Here is a 7,927-nt window from a genome sequence, read left to right as displayed (position 1 = left end):
GGGGAGGGCTTGGGAGGGTAGGTGGGGGAAGAGATGGAAAGAAAGGAAACATACTGATGGTATGGAAAACAAGTTATGGTTATTTGGAATTAAAGCATTGGGAAAAAGGAAATGTATTCTATGGAAAAGGTTTGGGGAAAATAAAAGCAAAGTATTGTTGGAAAAAGTTATTGTTGCGGGTCTGTCTTTGGCTGTCCTGGTAATAAAGGTGACCTTTTATGCTATATTCAGAGTTGTGTGAGAGTCCTTATTTGCGCGAGAGATCGTGTTTTCATATTTCGCGCTCCTCCCCTTGCGCACTGTGGGAACCCGTCCACGAAGGAGCAAGATGGGCGAAGCTGTGTTTGTGTTCAAGGTATTGAATGGCTCCAGACCGCCGCATCCAGCGAAGGCGAGTTACCGCTGCAGGAGCAGCCCGTGACTTCACGGTGAGATCCAGTCATGGCATGGATGTCTCGGAACAGGCTGGAAATTGGTTTATGCGGCTAGGCGTAGGGGACCGGGGAGAAGAACTTTCTGTTGCAGCAACGTTGTATTTTAACCAACTGGAACTTTTAAAAGACACTCTTCCAGCCCTCACTATGAGAAGAATAGGCCAAGAGTTATTACTTACCTGGTACTGTAGTTCACCGACGTCGGCTACATGGAAGTAGGACATGCTAACTCGGCTCAGCTGGACTGCAATTCATTGCGGGAGTGATTGGTCAGTTTTAAAAGGAGGTTGGAAGGTAGAAACTTTGATGTTACAGGCATTTGATAAAGGTAATCTACCGAAACGCGTCATGCCTCTGCCACATTAAAGATTCTTCCTGATATCCCCGCCGTGTCCCCTTGATTGCTTCATCAGAAGAGATCGTGTTTTCATATATATATATATATATATATATATATATATATATATATATATATATATATATATATATATATATATATATATATATATATATATATATATATATATATATACTAGCATCCCTTCCCGACGTTGTCCGGGTATGAATAGCTGCCGGCCAGTAGTTTATTGTTTGTAGGATTTCGATTGATAGCATTTCTTATCTGTGACAGGCCTGTGAAACGCTCCGATTCACAGTGCACTGCTGATGCACTTAAGAGTGCGCGTTCAGTAGTGTGTGAACTCGAGTTTCCCTACTTTATTTTTCCTTGCAATATTATATAGCGCAAACTCGACAACATGGCATGAGCACAATTTACATTACAGAAGAACACATTCATTTGTTGTGGGCACGGGGAGACAAAGCGATTTGCCTGGAATCACAGGATGTTGAGCTGATGCCGAGATTCGAACGTAGCTCCCCAGCTCTAAAGTTCGCAATTCTAGAACTTGTGGCGGGAGGTGTGTCTAAAAGTGTATGTCGGTGCTGGCCATCAATGAGAGAGACCTGTGCATTTTTCAAATGGGTGGTGAAAAAATATGACCATGTTGCTGGAGATGTGGGCCGCCATGCCACCAATGCACTTACCGGGGGAAGGTAAACACCCATAATTCCGTAGCTAGCTCTGTACACAGTGACACACCAAGGTTAGGCAGTACGAAATTGCCATATATGGGAGTGTCGATGCCATTGGGTATTCATTTTTCTCATAGAACTAGGCAAAGAATTTGGAACCATGATTACGTGGATGTTTTCCGTCTACTTCATAGGGAGATACAAGCCAAGGAGGGGTCAAAGGAGGAGTAGGTTGAATTGTCCCGTCGTCCCAAAGTTCCCAAAACGATAGAGAATTGGACGGCGGCATTTCTTATTTATGCCAGCGTGTACTGCGAGCGTTACCCCGAAAGGGCAGTTTCGCTGTTTAAATACATTGATGTTATTAGAAGGGCGCATTTGCAGGCGGGAGGTTATGCGTGCTTAAATTACGACGAGGAGTTTCGGGCGAGGGTGAGTTTATTTAACGATAAACCTTGGGGAGAAGTTGATCAAGAGTTGTGGTTGCAGTGGTTGTCAGGACATTCGTCCTCTAACACAATTCATACGGCAAGTGGTTTGCCAATACCTTATCGGCCCTTTTCTCAGCGTCCCGCCACAATGGGGGCGGGTGGTGTTGGAAGAGGTCAGTTGCCCACAACCGGAGCGTGTTGGAGCTTTATTAGAGGTTCCTGCGTGCGTCAGTACTGTAAATTTAAGCATGAATGTGCACAGTGTGGTGGCAGACATGCCATTTTTCAGTGCTTTCCCAACCAGCAATTCGGAGACCACGGGGGAGGCCAGAGGGGGCGTGGGGCATTGCCACCCCTTATGCCAAAAGGCTCCTACCCCAATTAGATTGTCGGCGATGTTGAGTTATCTGGAGCTTTACACGGATGCGGAGGCGGCAGCTAAGTTGTTTTGGGGCTTTCGTCTGGGTTTTAGAATTGGATACCAAGGTCCCAGAGCTTTACGTTGGGCGAATAACCTCAGATCTGCCAAGGAGCTGTCTACGGTGGTGAGGATGAAGTTGCAAAAGGAGCTGGATTTAGGCAGAATAGTTGGACCTTTCTCGAGCTGCCCCTTGCCAAATCTGATAGTGTCACCTCTTGGCGTTATTCCAAAGAAGGCGCAGGACGAGTTTCGCCTGATTCATCATTTGTCTTGGCCGGAAGGGCAGTCAGTGAATGACTTCATCTCAACTACTGATTCTGCTGTGTCATATTCGTCAGTGGACGATGCTCTTCAGATGGTGCGCAAGGCTGGGGTGGGAGCTGACCTTGCGAAATGTGATATTGAGGCAGCCTTTCGTCTTTTACCTATACATCCAGTGGATTTCGAGTTGCTGGGTATGTATTTTGAAGGAGAGTACTATGTGGACCGTGTGTTACCCATGGGTTGTGCTATCTCGTGCTCACTGTTCGAGACATTGAGCAAATTTTTGGAGTGGTGTATCATCCGGCGATCAGAGCATGTGGCAGTTTGTCACTATTTAGATGATTTTCTGTTTGTAGGAAAAGCTGGTACAGAACAATGTGCTAAGGTTTTGGCATGTTTTCAGGACATGGCCGGTGAGTTTGGTGTGCCATTGGCGAAGGACAAGACGGAAGGTCCAACGACAACATTGACCTTTTTGGGTATAGAAATAGATACCGTGGCAATGGTGGCCCGTTGCCGTTGGCAAAAGTACAGGAGATTAGGCTTTTTCTTCAGGAAGTGTTATGAGCCAAGAAAGTACATCTGAGGCAGGTTCAGAGACTTCTGGGGTACTTGACGTTTGCATGCAGAGTGGTCAGGGCAGGTAGGACCTTTTGTAGGCGTCTAGGTTTTGCAATGGCGGGGGCCTCTTTGCCCCACCATCACATACGCTTGACATCAAAAATCAAGGAGGACTTGCTCATATGGTTGAAATTTTTTCGAAGAATTCAATGGGGTGTCTGTGAATTTTGTGATGGAAGATACAGTCTGGCCAGTGCAAATTTTCTCAGATGCGGCTGGAGCCATGGGCTTCGGCTTATTCTGGGAAGGAAGATGGTGTGCGGAGCGGTGGCCGTCACTGTAGTTACAACAAGGTTGCAGCATCGCCTTTTTGGAATTCTTCCCACTTTTGGTGGCACTGCAGGTTTGGGGAGAGGAATTCAGAGACCGTGCGTGTTATTTCATATCGATAACATGGCAGTGGTAAGCCTGGTTAATGGGCAACGGGCTAAGGATGTGCGGGTGCTGCAGTTGCTAAGGGCGTTCATGTTGCGCGTGCTGCAGTTGAATATTGTTTTTAGAGCACAACACATTCCTGGAGTCAACAACTCAATTGCCGACGCTTTATCTCGTTGGCAGAGGTTTCGGGAATTGGCGCCGGGAGCGGACAGATGCAAGACATCGATCCCTTCGAACATGTGGGACCTGGGGAACTGAGAATGGCAGAGTTGGTTGAACAATCATTAGCGGGCTCCAGGAGGCGCAGTTATCAGCTGGCATGGTCTGGGTTTTTAGGCTATGCTTATCAGCGCGGCATGAACGGTACAGCGGTGAAAAACGAACAGTTTATGTGGGAGTTTGTGTTATATTTGATAGACAAGGGTTTGTCGCCATCGACAATTTCAGGCAAGTTGGCAGGTATTTCCTTTTATAGTCAATTGTTTTTAGGGTGCGAGGTCCGGATGGGCTTCCGTTTACAAAAAATGTTAAAAGGTTTTGGGAGAAGCATGTGGCATGCGAAAAAGTTGAGAGACCCCATTACTTTTGCCTTATTACAAAAACTGTTGGATGTTCTGCCCGCCTGTTGTTATAATGAATGGGAATGGTTTCGTTTCAAGTTATGTATGGTGTGGTTGTTCTTTGGTGCATTTAGGATATCAGAGTTACTTGGGTTGCGAAATCAGGTGGGGATCCAGTCAGCAGACATTGAAGTTTTGGGAAATGGACTTTTGCAGATTAAAGTGAGGCAGTCAAAGACAGACCAGAAAGGGTGTGGGATGCTGGTGCGGCTCGGAAGGAGTGGGGTGGGGGGTTGTTGCCCGGTGGGGGAGTGGGAATCATTTGTTCATTCGGCAGTATTTCAAGAGGGAGCGATATTTTGCCATGAGAATAAAAGCCAGTTGAATTGTTTTCAATTTTTAGCTGTTTTGAGAAAGGCATTGGCGTTGGTGGGGGAAAATCCGCAAAGTTTTGGGATGCACTCTTTTAGAATTGGTGCGGCTACCGAAGCTGCTAGGTTGGGTTGGGGGAAAGAGGAGTTGCAGCAAATAGGGAGATGGAAATCTAATTGTTGCTTTAAATATGTCAGATTGTAAATATTTTTAAAAAAAGGGTTTTCTGTTTTAGTATTAACGATAGTTTTTCCATCACAGGTCGAGTGGCGGATTTTCCTCGGAAAAAGAGGACCTGGATTGTTGGTCACTCAATTGTAAAGTGGGCAGCGACTTTTGCTGAACAGCAGCTGTGTGGGAGAGGTCTTGGTTTGTACAGCAATGACCATGAGGTGATTTGGAAAGGTTTAGGGGGGATGAAATGGAGGGAGTTGTTTCCTGTGTTAACCAAATTGGCTGCAGCAAGGGGTACTCCAGATTTATTGATACTGCATTTGGGCGAAAACAATCTGGTGGAATTGTCTGGATTGGCTTTAATCAAACAAATGAAACTGGACTTGGCGGTGATAAAAGACAGATGGGTTGGGACTCGGGTAGTGTGGACGGAATTTTTGTACAGGAGTCAATGGAAAGGTGCCAGAGTTCATGCGGCTGTGGAAAGAGCCCGCCGCAAAGTTAATAGGGCTTTGAAAACATTCTGTACAGCAATGGGCATCACGGTAATAGCACATGAGCATTTCAACAACGAAATGCAGCATTTATTGAGGAGTGATGGAGTGCACCTCTCGCCAATGGGTCAGTCTTATTACCTAATGGAACTGAGAGACACGTTGGTCAATCTCTGGTGTGTTGACCTGTGGTGCTCCAAAACAAAAACCCATATCAGCTGAACAATAAAAAGTCAGTGTTTTCCTTCAATGTGCTTTTACACCAGACTTGAGAGGTCCATTTAGGATGGGGGGTCTGGGTGTGGCAGGAAAACTCAGAGGTTTTTCTGGGTGGCGTGTTTGAAGGGATAGGATAATCTAGAGCGGATTCATCCTTTCTCTAAGGGGGAGGGCTTGGGAGGGTAGGTGGGGGAAGAGATGGAAAGAAGGGAAACATACTGATGGTATGGAAAACAAGTTATGGTTATTTGGAATTAAAGCATTGGGAAAAAGGAAATGTATTCTATGGAAAAGGTTTGGGGAAAATAAAAGCAAAGTATTGTTGGAAAAAGTTATTGTTGCGGGTCTGTCTTTGGCTGTCCTGGTAATAAAGGTGACCTTTTATGCTATATTCAGAGTTGTGTGAGAGTCCTTATTTGCGCGAGAGATCGTGTTTTCATATTTCGCGCTCCTCCCCTTGCGCACTGTGGGAACCCGTCCACGAAGGAGCAAGATGGGCGAAGCTGTGTTTGTGTTCAAGGTATTGAATGGCTCCAGACCGCCGCATCCAGCGAAGGCGAGTTACCGCTGCAGGAGCAGCCCGTGACTTCACGGTGAGATCCAGTCATGGCATGGATGTCTCGGAACAGGCTGGAAATTGGTTTATGCGGCTAGGCGTAGGGGACCGGGGAGAAGAACTTTCTGTTGCAGCAACGTTGTATTTTAACCAACTGGAACTTTTAAAAGACACTCTTCCAGCCCTCACTATGAGAAGAATAGGCCAAGAGTTATTACTTACCTGGTACTGTAGTTCACCGACGTCGGCTACATGGAAGTAGGACATGCTAACTCGGCTCAGCTGGACTGCAATTCATTGCGGGAGTGATTGGTCAGTTTTAAAAGGAGGTTGGAAGGTAGAAACTTTGATGTTACAGGCATTTGATAAAGGTAATCTACCGAAACGCGTCATGCCTCTGCCACATTAAAGATTCTTCCTGATATCCCCGCCGTGTCCCCTTGATTGCTTCATCAGAAGAGATCGTGTTTTCATATATATATATATATATATATATATATATATATATATATATATATATATATATATACTAGCATCCCTTCCCGACGTTGTCCGGGTATGAATAGCTGCCGGCCAGTAGTTTATTGTTTGTAGGATTTCGATTGATAGCATTTCTTATCTGTGACAGGCCTGTGAAACGCTCCGATTCACAGTGCACTGCTGATGCACTTAAGAGTGCGCGTTCAGTAGTGTGTGAACTCGAGTTTCCCTACTTTATTTTTCCTTGCAATATTATATAGCGCAAACTCGACAACATGGCATGAGCACAATTTACATTACAGAAGAACACATTCATTTGTTGTGGGCACGGGGAGACAAAGCGATTTGCCTGGAATCACAGGATGTTGAGCTGATGCCGAGATTCGAACGTAGCTCCCCAGCTCTAAAGTTCGCAATTCTAGAACTTGTGGCGGGAGGTGTGTCTAAAAGTGTATGTCGGTGCTGGCCATCAATGAGAGAGACCTGTGCATTTTTCAAATGGGTGGTGAAAAAATATGACCATGTTGCTGGAGATGTGGGCCGCCATGCCACCAATGCACTTACCGGGGGAAGGTAAACACCCATAATTCCGCAACTTTCTTTCCGCATACCATCACTCCGCATACTTTCATTACAAAAGTACCATGACTCCGCTATGCCATTATAACGCATGGCATTACATTTTATATGTTTTTACCATGCATACATTTACAACGAAATTCGTTGTAAATGCATGAATGGCAAAAGCATGTTTTTTTTAATGTTTGGATAAGGTAAGTATGGGATAGGGGTATATGTTTTGGGGTGCTGAGGTATATGTTTTGGGGTGTTTGGATATTTTAAGGGTTCAGATATAGTCTTGGGTTATGGGGTACAGGGTTAGTTTTAGGGTTCAGGGATAGGTTTGGGTTTTGGGGCATAGGGGTATTTTTAGGGTTCAGGGGTATGCTTGGGTTTTGGGGTACAGGGGTATTTAAGGGTTCAGGGGTAGGTTTGGGTTTTGAGGTACAGGGGTATTTTAAGGGTTCAGGGCTAGGTTTGGGTTTTGGGGTACAGGGGTATTTTAGGGTTCAGGGGTAGGTTTGGGTTTTGGGGTACAGTGGTATTTTTAGGGTTCAGGGCTAGGTTTGGGGTACAGGGGTATTTTTAGGGTTCAGGGGTAGGTTTGGGTTTTGAGGTACAGGGGTATTTATAGGGTTCAGGGCTAGGTTTGGGTTTTGGGGTACAGTGGTATTTTTAGGGTTTAGGGATAGGTTTGGGTTTTGGGGTACAGGGTATATTTATAGGGTTAAGATGGGTTAGTGTTTAAGGGTGTTGGGGTATTTTAAGGAGTAAGGGTGGGTTATGGCTATGGGGTGCAGGGGTATTTAAAGGGAGCAGGGTGGGATTAGCACATGAAGGGCGGAACATATTTATTATTATTATTATTTTTTTAAACTTGTAAGGCCCAACAGCTACCCAAAAAGGGGTTCCCGGCGCCAAGACACA

This window comes from Lissotriton vulgaris, chromosome 1_1 (assembly GCF_964263255.1).
Source record: "Lissotriton vulgaris chromosome 1_1, aLisVul1.2, whole genome shotgun sequence".
Taxonomy (NCBI): Eukaryota; Metazoa; Chordata; class Amphibia; order Caudata; family Salamandridae; genus Lissotriton; species Lissotriton vulgaris.
This window is presented reverse-complemented; position numbering follows the sequence as displayed.